This window comes from Ascaphus truei, chromosome 4 (genome assembly GCF_040206685.1).
Source record: "Ascaphus truei isolate aAscTru1 chromosome 4, aAscTru1.hap1, whole genome shotgun sequence".
NCBI lineage: Eukaryota > Metazoa > Chordata > Amphibia > Anura > Ascaphidae > Ascaphus > Ascaphus truei.
In genome coordinates, this window is record NC_134486.1 from 272,200,676 (window position 1) to 272,213,402 (window position 12,727).

The window sequence follows — 12,727 nt, forward strand, 5'->3', positions numbered from 1 at the left end:
GACGGCTTCTCGGGAGCTTCTCGCCAGGCAGACTGTCTCGCCACCGGTTACTCGCCATGTTTGACAATGTTGCTCTCGCTGTGATTCGACAGGGATTCGGCCCTTCCTGCATACAGCGAGGGCAACACGCCAAAAACATGGCGAATTCAAACCCCTGGCGAATGCAATTTTCCGCCGCTTACTGCATGACCCCCTATATTGAAAAATAATGAGGCACTTTAGGTCATGGGGATCCTGAAACAAAATGTCACTATGTCCAAATGGGAAAAAAGATTGTAGCTGCATTCATTGAGACAGTTGATTTCTTCAATATAAATGGAATTTGAAGGTAATATAACCAGTATACTTAAATAGGTGGTAGTCTTCTTAAAAATCACATTTATTATAAAACTTCCTTGAGTACAGAAATAAAAAACATCAATAGTTAGTTGAGAGAGGATTACACTGAATAATATAGTTGGAATAAGTGTCCCGATTTGTATCCAAGCCTTTAAAAAGACTTAGAACAACTTGTTGAATCCGTGGGAAAAGTTCCTATAGCATAAAGTATAGCTCACACAGAAAATACAATCGAAGTGCGTCTCCTTACCGTCCGTGATGTTCTTCTGGGTGGTGGGAAATTGAATATTATGAACTTCGTATCAGCGTTCAAACACTGATTCGAGAGAGGGAGGGGAGAAAATTGGGGGGGGGGGGAGGGGAAAGGACACTTGCGGGAAGGGAGGGAAGTAACTCAACCTCTTCTCCTTCTCCGAGTCCTCTCGATTCACTCACCCTTCTCCTCTATCACTGCATATCACAGTTCTGCATCTCCAAACCGCGACTCAACCCTCTACCTCTATCTCCTCCTTTCTTGACGATTGGGCTTCCGTGAGTTCGGGGTCTCCGTGTATACGGCTTGCTTCCTCCACCCTCACCACTTCCGCCTCACGTGGGGGAGTCACTTCACGTCTCGTTCCATTTAGAAACTGCACTGTGTGTTGTTCGATCACTACTGCAAATTGTAGCAGTCCAGTTGGATTTAAAACAGAGCTAGGATCGGGAAACAAGACTTGTCAACGGTGTACCTCTCTTCAACTTAGTAACCCTTCGCGTTTCAACATTCAATGTCTTCGTCAGGGGTTCAATGAAGGACTAACTCTCCCTATCTTTATATAGGCACCTCCTCTTCAATTCTAATCATCAACACATGATAACATTAACACTAATTAAAACATCAATTAAAACATCAAATGGACATAGTTTGAATAATATGGAGTACTGAAAAGTATACAGCTGAATCAATTCAAATACGGATATTCATTATTGTTATGAAATGTGGGAATCCCATAATTTGACCAAAATTAACCATATTAATTAGAATATAGCAGAATATATTAGAATCTAGCATTGTTTCAATAACATTCAATTTATATTTTTACTGTTAAATAACAGTCAAGAATTTCTTAATATCACTATGCAAATGTAAACCTTATCACAATCTTTAAAGTTAGAATTAATCTATTTATGTCTTATAGATAATGTAGGGAGTAAACTTACATAATTAATTGAACATTATTTTATATCCATGTGGGAGTATATATTATATAGTTGGTTAGATATGAAATGTTGAATAAGATCTTCATCTTTTATTCTAATTTGAATTTATTCATGTATATACCTATTAATAAGGGGAAATCATTTAGTACTTAACACCTACTATTCTTTTTATTTTTATTACTTAAGTTTTTATTGAGCATTTTTAAACATATAAAATGAGGTAAACACAACATACTACACAAAAGGAAAAGGGGATAAAGTAATACAAATAAACTGGTTGTGGAACAATAGAGAGGGGGGAGAACGGGGGAGGGGGGAAGGGGTAGCATTTGTACCAATATCGCACTGTATTCGACAATTTAAATACCACATGTATCACTCTGTTCAAAGTATTCTAGTCTATACATGGGGATATACCTGCATGACGGAACCAAGGAGCCCAAATCTCAGAGAATTGCAAGGTAGAGCCGTTCAGGTAGGCTGAGAGTTTTTCCATACAGACTATATGCCAAATTTTGTTGTTTATTTGATTTAAGGATGGGGGGCCGGTTGTTTCCAATTTTTGGCAATTGTACACCATGTAGCGTTTAAAATTTGGGATATTACTCTAGCTTTTTTTTTGGAGATATTAGCCATTGGTTTTCCTAGTAATATATATACTGGGTCGTGAGGGACAGAGGTTTCTAGTATCTTGTGTATTAGGGTGAACACTTCCATCCATGTTTGTTGGATTTTGGGGCATGACCAGAATATGTGCAGTATATTCCACACTTCACCACAACCGCGCCAGCACAGAGGGGAAACGCCTGGGAGAAAAGAGTGCAACCTGGCAGGAGTCATATACCATCTAAATATTAACTTGTAAATATTCTCCTTAATTACAATGCATGATGAGTTTTTGGAAGCAGCTTCCCAGATGTTTGTCCAAGTATCGAGATCTATACAGACGTTAAGATCCTTTTCCCAGGATACCATATAGTTATCGGGGGTTTGGTTGTTCTTGGTAGAGGATAAACTGTGATATATTCTAGAGATAATGCCCTTTGCGTGGGGTTGGTGTAGACACCAGTCCTCAAACAAAGCCAAAGCATGGTGTTGACCTGGCTTGTAGACTGATTGGATATAGTGCCTAACCTGGAGAAATCTGAAGAATTCGGAGGAGGGGGATATCGTGGTTTGTTTGTAGCGAAGCGATTGGGGGGACTTTCCCTTGGGTGAGGATATCCTTGACTCTTGTGAGTCCTTTTTGAATCCAGGTATGGGAGTGCGGGTTTCCTGAGTAAAAAGGAAGGGAGGGGTCCGAGAATAGTGGTTGCATAAGGGAAGGGGAATCGGTTAGTTGGAACTTGGTTTTGAGGGAGTCCCAGAGATTACAGGCAAAGGATATCACCGGGTTCTTGTAGGTCTCAGGTGGTCTAGACTTCTTGTTGAGCCAGAGGAGATTTTTTATATTACATGGGGAACAAATCAGGTCCTCTATCTCGACCCACCTCCTCTCGGTTGGGTTTGAATGCCACCTAATGAGTTGCCCCAACTGTGCGGCTCTATAGTAGTTTTGTAAGTTCGGGAGAGCTAAGCCTCCTTCTGATTTGGATTTATAAAGAATATCTCTACGAACTCTGGGTCGCCTATTTTGCCAGACAAACTTCAAAATTTTCTTCTGTATATTGTTTAGGTCTTTCTGACAGATTTTAACCGGAAGAGTTTGGAAGAGATAGAGGAGTCTGGGTAGAATATTCATTTTAATGGTGGTTATTCTCCCAAACCAGGAAATTATATATGGATTCCAAGTGGTTAAATCCTTAGCTATCTGGACGAAAAAGGGTTTAAAATTTGCGTTGTATAAAGTCGAGTAATCTTTTGTTAATTGGACCCCTAGATATTTAATATGGTTCGAATTCCATTTAAAGTCGAACTTTAGTTGGAGTAATTTTACTAATTCCTTAGGGAGATTTAAGCTAAGGGCCATGGATTTGGAATGATTAATTTTATAACCTGAAAGGGAGCCAAATTCTGACAGGTCATGATAAAGGTTAGGGAGGGATGTAAGAGGTTTTGAGAGTGTCAATAGTATATCATCCGCAAAAAGAGCTATTTTGAATTCTTCCTGACCAACAGGAATACCCGCAATATTGGGGTTCATCCTTATCCGGCATGCTAATGGTTCTATGGCTAAGGCAAACAACAGAGGTGAGAGCGGACAACCCTGTCTAGTTCCATTTGATATTGAAAAGGGATCAGATAAGGAGTTGTTTGTCCTCACCATGGCCGTTGGTGTGGAGTATAGTGTGTTTATGCTGTTTAGTATTTTAGCTGTGAATCCCATCTGCGAAAGCGTAGCTGACATAAACTGCCAGTCTAATCGATCGAACGCTTTTTCTGTGTCTAAAGAGAGTAATAGAGATGGGCACTTTGTGCTATGTGCTACGTGTATTAGATCCACTGTCCTCCTAGTGTTGTCAAGGGCTTGTCTGCCCAGAACAAACCCCACCTGGTCCGGATGAACCAGTTTAGGGAGGATATTATTTAATCTGTTGGCTAAGATCTTTGCATAAAGTTTTAGATCAGTATTTAACAATGAGATAGGTCTGTAGTTAGAGCACAGCAGAGGATCTTTCCCCTCTTTTGGGATTACCACTATGGTAGCGCGAAGCATATCCCTAGGAGGGGGAAGGCCTAGTAGCATATCCCTAGCCTAGGGGGAAGGCCTAGTAGCATCTCATTAAATATTTTGGTAAGAAATGGGAGGAGCATTGTGGAATATTTCTTGTAATAAAGACTAGAAACTCCATCCGGACCAGGGGCCTTCCCAATTTTCAGGGATTTTATGGCGTCCATAATTTCCAGGGTCTCTATAGTTTTTTCGAGGTTTATGATATCATTCAGATCTAGGGTGGGGAGTCGGCATTCTGCTAGGTAATTTCGAATCTTTATTGCTCTTTTGTTTTTAGCCGAGTCTCCCATTGGGCCTGGTAGGTTGTATAGGGATGTGTAATAGTCTTTAAATGCGTCGTTTATAATTTTGGGATTGTGGGATACTGAGCCATTTTTAGTATGGATGTTATGAATTTTAGCTTTAGCTTGTTTTTGCTTTAATTTGCGTGCCAGCATTCTATCAGCTTTATTACTTTTTTCGTAGTATTTCTGTTGGGTCCATCTTATAGCTCTTTCTGCGTTTGACACCAACAAAAGGTTTAGTTCTCCCCTCTCTGAGATTATCTGCCTGTAGTTTTTTCGAGATGGGTTTGATTTATGAATAAATTTTGTGTTAGTGTTTCAATTTGTTTTGTTTTTTCTTTTTTTTCTGAGAAGCCAGGGCAATCAGTTTGCCTCTTATCACTGATTTGTGGGCCTCCCAAAGGGTAAAAGAGGAAACCTCTGGGGTATTGTTTAATTCAAAGTATTGGGCCAGTTCTTTTACTATTAGTTGGAAATTTTGTAGGTTCAGTAGAAGGGATTTATTCAAGGACCACGACCTTGTAATATTTTTGGGAATGAGGCCTACTAGTCTGGTTCTAAGCGTAGAGTGGTCTGACCAAGCAGAGGGGGCAATTACTGCTGAGGAAATATTATCGCTAATTTGTTGGTCTATTAGGATATACAGGCATACCCCGGTTTAAGGACACTCACTTTAAGTACACTCGCGAGTATGGACATATCGCCCAATAGGCAAACAGCAGCTCACGCATGCGCCTGTCAACACGTCATGAATAGCAATACCACCTCCCTACCTGTACCAAAGCTGTGCGCAAGCGGGGAGACTATAGAGCCTGTTACAAATGCGTTATTTACATCATATATGCACGTATATGACGATTGCAGTACAGTACATGCATTGATAAGTGGAAAAAAGGTAGTGCTTCACTTTAAGTACATTTTCGCTTTACATACATGCTCCGGTCCCATTGCGTACGTTAATGCGGGGTATGCCTGTAGTCAATTCGAGAATAGCTATTATGGGGGTGAGAGAAAAAGGAGAAATCCTTTACATTGCTATTAACTAATCTCCAGGAGTCTACCAAAAATAGATCCTTGGTCATAGATACAAGTCCCCGGGTAGAGGGAACTATTTTTTGTGGAGGGGGGGGGGGGGGGGGACTGGGGGATTTATCTAGATTTGGGTCCATAACTGCGTTTAGATCTCCAGCTAAAATTAAAAGGCCTTTCTGGACAGAGAGAATGAAATTTGTTAGTTCCTGGAAAAAGGATTCTTGATTTTCGTTAGGGGCATAATTGTTGACTATTGTTATATCAGTGGAGTCCAGTGATCCTGTAATAATTAGAATTCTCCCAGCGAGATCACTTTTAATTTTATCTACTTTGAAGTTTAAGTTTTTATGGAAAAGTGTCGCTACGCCATTTTTTTTTGTGGGAGCTGATGAGTGGTAGACTAGAGGGAAGTCATTGCTGAACAGCAGTGACTGATCCTCCTTTTTCAAGTGAGTTTCTTGTAGCAAGATTATATCTCCTGCCAGTCTTTTGGCTTCCGAAAGAGCAATACGTCTCTTTCGGGGGGTGTTTAAGCCCTTGGTGTTTTGGGATATTATATTAATCGGCATGGTGGTGGTTCAAGGATTTATAATATAAATGAACAGAGTGATAACTTACATATAGTTGAAGAGTCGGTACATCCGTCTTCGGAAACGATCTGGTATGAGAACATATACAACGAGAGATATACATATTATTACATGGTAGTGACAAATGCTTGCAACTCTTGGAGGAGGGGAGGGATAAAGAGGGAGGGGAGGGGTAAACCGAGGACCCCGGCTTCCAAACATTGTTTGGGGGGACCAGCCATAGTGGAACCCGTGGTGTGAGTCTCTCGCACTCACAGGTTAAATGAACCTGAGGGGGGCGGGCAGTGGCCCAGCGGCTCAGCGCCGCAGTGCTCCTTTGTTTAGGAGCTAAGCTTTCGAAAAGGAAAAACAAAATCACCCAAAAGAGTACGGGGTGGGTTGTGTGTGTGATATTACACATCAGGGAAATAAAAGCAAGAATGGGGGGCATTGAACGTTATAACTGTTTACATCAACATATCCTTTCTCAATTTTAGAAGCATTAATTAGGGTTGACTGGCAGCTATAGTTTGGCAGACTCTGCATTCATAGTCTACAGGGGGACAGGGATAAATAACATGGAGAAAGTTACCTAAAACGTAACCTTTAATATTTTAGCCTGTAATAAAGATTGGTAGCTGAACTTTGGGGGACCAATTCTATTATAGACAACATATAGACTTATGCAAACACAGAGTAGGTAGCTCTAACTATATAAGGAATTAACCCTAATGTGAGGAATAGCCTCACATAGGGGGCTGCCTAAATACTAAAACTGACCCCCTGGTCAGGTAACAAAACAAGAGAAAAAAGATAAGTATTAAAAAGGCGCCGGCAGATAAAGGATATATTCACCAACAGGAAGAAATCGATATGGACTCCAGACGGTAGAGATGTGCTTAAAGAAAATATAAAAAAAAACACAAAACATAGTGTAATACTGTAAGTACAAAACAAACAACATATAATTTGACACTAATACTAATTAAATAATTATATATCAGCTGAGATCAAGGGTGATAGGAATATAACAACATTTAATAAAATAGTTTAAAAACACTGGACTTAAAAAACATATACAAATGATATAAACACAATTTAAATGACAATTATTAGGACAATAGGTAAGGGACCATTAATCAGCTGCACCAGATGGAGTGCCCACTCACCGGACGAAAGATAAAAGCAGGCGGTGGATATATCTGAGAGTATCCCCTCTCTTTTCAGCTCACACAGCTACTGCATCAGGTTCAGGGCCAAGATGATGGCTGCACACGCCAGGCTGCGTGTGTTTCCCCTTGGCACTCGTTTCTCCTTGCAGCTGGTGGTGGATTTAACGCAACAGATTCGTGCACCTCACACAGCTATTGCACCGGGTTCGGGGCCAAGATGTCAGCTACACATGCCAGGCTGCGTGGGCTTACTTCCTCTTGGCGCTCCTTCCTCCTCGCAGCTGGTGGCAGATTCTCCGCAGCAGATTCGTGCTGATTTTGTGTACAAGCCGATAAACAGCTGATTCGTCGCGGCACTGGAAGCAACTCAGGCGTAGCGATTCTGGGTCCCAACAAATTAACCCTACGCGTTTCGAGAGCGAGCTGCTCTCTTCCTCAGGGGTTCTAAAGATGTGTCCCAAAGTGTCCTGTTTTATAGGTGTGCAATTGAGTCCAATAATCACCCTAATTTGATTGTTGCACATGCGCATTCAATAATATGTGGAAACCAATGTCCATTTGTTTGCACATGCGCAGTGTCGCTTAATAGCAAAAAATAAGATACAGAGTTAAAATAACGATCTCAGCTGATAAATAAAGTATAAAAATATTGTGATTAATGCTTTAACAAATATAAACGCTATGAATGAATGTGCTATGATGATGTGAAAAATAAATGAAAAAACTAATCTAAACTGTGTGGTGTGTACTATAATTATATGTGCTATGATGCTAAAAAATATTAATCTAAACTATGTGTGCAGTATATATATTCTAATATTGTGTTTATATCATTTGTATATGTTTTTTATGTCCAGTGTTTTTAAACTATTTTATTAAATGTTGTTATATTCCTATCACCCTTGATCTCAGCTGATATATAATTATTTAATTAGTATTAGTGTCAAATTATATGTTGTTTGTTTTGTACTTACAGTATTACACTATGTTTTGTGTTTTTTTATATTTTCTTTAAGCACATCTCTACCGTCTGGAGTCCATATCGATTTCTTCCTGTTGGTGAATATATCCTTTATCTGCCGGCGCCTTTTTAATATATATCTTTTTTCTCTAACATATAGACTTATATTACACATACCCTTTAACTAGAAAACAGTTCCAAACAAACATTGTATATCAGTCCCTTTAAGTGTTCGGGTGAGTTCAAACTGATTATCAAACTTTGAATGACTCGAACTTGTGGGTAACTTGGGAGAACAGTTTCACAATGGAGAAGGAAATAACCTAGATTTTGGGACTAGTACGTTCTAGAAACTTAGAAACTAGAAAACTCGGTAACTTCTTGATGTGCAGGTTGCCGTGGTCATTGTGGCTTGCTCGAGTTGGTCGATGTGTTCCAGGTACCACAACCGTTGGTTAGTTTTTAGGTAGGTTACTGGAGTGGGCCATGTCTTGATTAGTACCTTAAGTCCAGACCACGCTTTGGATTGTCTGCCATCTTAACTGGGTGTTAAGTAAGTATCCAGCTCTAGTTCTTCAAGTGGGTTGGGTCTTTGCTCGGCCAGATGTTGGTGTTTTCACCCATGCCTGGCGTTGTGCCTTGGGTGAATGACGAGGCCTTTGAGAGGCCTCCGGATTCTCTGGGTCGAGTAAGCCCAATGATCGTAGTTTTTCCTCACCTTCTTCTGGTGAGAGTAGAATGTACATCGTCTCTTGATAAATGAACAATATTTTGCACGGGAAACCCCAGCGATAGCGGATTTTATTGTTCCGCAGTGAGTTGGTGATCTGCGCAAACATTCTCCGCTTGTTTAGCGTGGTTTGAGCCAAGTCCGGGAAGATGAGGAGTGGAACGTTATCCTGCTTGATCTTTGGGGTGGTTCTAGCGGCTCTCAATATTTCCTCTTTAATACGGAAATAGTGTAGGCATATGATCACGTCTCGTGGCTTTGCTGGATCTAGGCCTTTCGGTCTAGGAAGCCTATGGGCTCTGTCCATCTGAAGTTTTTCATCCGATGTTTCGGGTAACAGGGACATGAAAAGCCGAGTGAGATATGCGTCCAATTGGGCGTTGTCCACTTCTTCCGGGATACCTCTGATCCGCAGGTTATTGCGTCTTGACCGGTTCTCCGTATCTTCCAGTTTATCGAAAATCGTTTTGACTTGAGTTTTTAATTCCTCGATATCTTGCGCTTGGGTCTCCTGTGCAAGGGCGGTGTTATCCACCTTCTCCTCCAAGTCCACAATACGGTCTCCTATGGACGCAATCTCCTCTCTGATGCTGCGGCGGAACCTCTGCATCTCAGAGTGGAAAGAGCTTTTTAGTTCTTGTACAAACACCATCATTTCTTTACGGGTAAGTGGAGCGTCCGTCTCTTCTCCAGAGTCTAGATCTGAATCTGCGTCTCTGCCTGCGGTAGACGCTTCTTGATCTTTGGTATTTTGTTTTTTGAAGAAAAGGGATGCCTCACGCCTGGCCACCGTTTTTTTTGTTTAGTGGATGGCATGTTTGTTGTTTTTACTTGGTAAGTTTTTGACTTTGAATAGAGCTGTGTATATTTAGGTGATGTAATAAAAAAAAAAGGAATAGTTAAGTTGGAATAAGCCCCCTCATTCCTATGGAGACCTGACCACACACACATTGGTAACAGTTCCATAATTGCTTTTAATTGAGCCTTTGTTCCATGTGACCTTGGTCTCCCCCTTCTCATCTGGGCAGGAGTTGGGACTCACAATGAGGATGAATTGTAGGGGAGGGAGAGTGAGTGAATTTTTGTTAACACTTTCTTCCAGCTCTATATTTTCAGTATCACTTTGTCTTGTATTTACTTTGATGCAGTTTGTGTTGGTTGGGAGTAGCAAGATGGCCACCAGCCACCTCACAGCAGTGTCTGTGTTGGTTGGGTGGACCAAGATGGCCGCCTGCTACTCCCCAGCAGTGTAGATGTGCCGGATGGGTGAACCAAGATGGCCAACGCCTACCACTCAAACAGGGCCGCACCGAGTGGTGAGACTTTCCCCCTCTGGGTGGATCATCCCCCCCCCCTCCCACGGGGCTCACAGGACCCTAGGGCCACAAAGGAAGGCACCCGCTCCGGCTCTGCCGCACCTCCGATTGGCGGCTGTCAGCGCTTCACACTTTGGCCGGCGCCATCTTGCCGCTCCGGCAGGGCACGGGCTCTGGCATGTGGGGATAAGTATATGGGGGAGATGGTTATGTGAGGGGGGCAGAACACCTACTATTCTATGATTCAAAAAGTACAATTATGATTCATACATAAGATATAATCTCAATAATTGGGTAGAAAATAGTACATTATATTTATAAGTGATCACTGGCAATATTAGAAACATTAATTCAGAGAACTCATAATTTATAACTAATTATTGTAAACTAGTACAATCATCCAGAATGTCATTTCCATAAATGTTTATTTTTCCTTAGAACTGATAGATACACAAACATACTCCAATTATGAGAAAGGAACTGATTCGTACAATTATTTATTTATTTATTTATAAAATATTTTACCAGGAAGTAATACATTGAGAGTTACCTCTCGTTTTCAAGTATGTCCTGGGCACAGAGTACAACAAATAATACATGGTTACAAGTACAATTACATAAATGAACAGGGTATACATTATATACAAGACATTGCGTGCACAGTTAAAGAAAATATATATTATGAGCGTATGAAACAGTTACAGACCAGGTTAAAATGTGAGACAGCCTTAGATTTGAAAGAACTTACAGTAAACTGGTGGTGGATGTGAGAGTCTCTGGTAGGTTGTTCCAGTTTTGGGGTGCACGGAAGGAGAAGGAGGAACGTCCGGATACTTTGTTGAGCCTTGGGACCATGAATAGTCTTTTGGAGTCTGATCTCAGGTGATAAGTGCTGCAAGTGATAGGTGTGAGGAGCTTGTTCAGGTAGCTGGGTAGCTTGCCCATGAAGAATTTAAAGGCAAGACAGGAAAGGTGAACTTTGCGCCTAAACTCTAGTGTTGACCAATCTAGTTCTTTGAGCATTTCGCAGTGGTTGTAGTTGCATTGGAGAACAAAACGACAAATTGAATTGTAGGGGGTGTCAAGTTTGCTAAGGTGGGTTTGAGGAGCCGAGCCATATACTATGTCTCCATAGTCCATAATTGGCATTAGCATCTGCTGTGCGATACGCTTTCTGACCAGGAGACTTAGGGAGGATTTGTTCCTGTAAAGTACCCCTAGTTTGGCATAGGTCTTGGTTGTCAGGGTATCAATGTGCATCCCGAATGTTAAGTGGGAGTCAAACCATAAGCCCAGGTATTTAAAACTAGTGACAGGTGTTAGGGTGGTGTTAGCGTTGGTTCTAATCAGGAACTCAGTCACTGGAAGCTTTACAAATTTAGTCTTGGTCCCAAATACCATTGTTACAGTCTTGTCAGTGTTTAAAAACAGTTTGTTTTGGGAAATCCAGTTTTCGAGTCTCAAAAAGTCAGACTGAAGTATGTATTGAAGGTCAGAGAGGCTATGGCTGTGTGCATATAGGATTGTGTCATCTGCATACATGTGTATTGAGGCTTCCTTACAAGCTGTGGGAAGATCATTAATGAACACTGAGAAGAGTAGGGCCCCAGAACAGAGCCTTGCGGGACACCACAGGTGATATCCAGAGCCTGAGATGGACACATGTTGGGATCTTCTTGATAGGTAGGACTGAAACCAGTTTAAAGCATGTTTCCCTATTCCAGAGCTCTGGAGTTTGTTAAGCAGGATAGCATGATCAACTGTGTCAAAAGCCTTTGCAAAATCTAGGAATACTGCACCAGTGAGTTGTCCCCATTCCATTCCACACTGGATTTCATTGCAAACTTTTAGCAGGGTAGTTACGGTGGAGTGTTTGGGACGAAACCCAGATTGCAATTGGCTAGGGAAATTTGTCTTGGTATAGAAATCGCTTAATTGGGAGTGGACACATTTTTCCATGACTTTGGATAGAATTGGGAGAAGTGAGATTGGCCTGTAGTTTGAGACAGTGTTTTTGTCCCCACTTTTGAAGATTGGGACAACTCTGGCAGTTTTCCAGGTCTTAGGGATATGGCCTGCAGACAGGATAGAGTTGACTATGGATGCAATTGGTTTGGCAATGGCTGGGGCACCAAGTCGTAGGAACCTAGATTGTAGTAAGTCGGGTCCACATTGGCTGCTTAGTTTTAGTTTGAGGAGCGCTTGTATAATCTCCTCTTCAGGTACTGGGCCAAATTGAAAATTGTGGGCAGTGTTGGGAGGGGTGGGACTGTAGGGGTACTTCCAGGATGAGATTCAGGTTTGTGGTTTGGGCTGCGTTTCGCTAATAAGTTAGTGGCACACCCCACAAAGTAATCATTGAATGCATTTGCAGTGTCAGTGGGGTTTGTCAGAGTAATATCCCCCTTAGTGATATTACTTGGTTGTTGATGGTTAGGAGGTTGGAATAT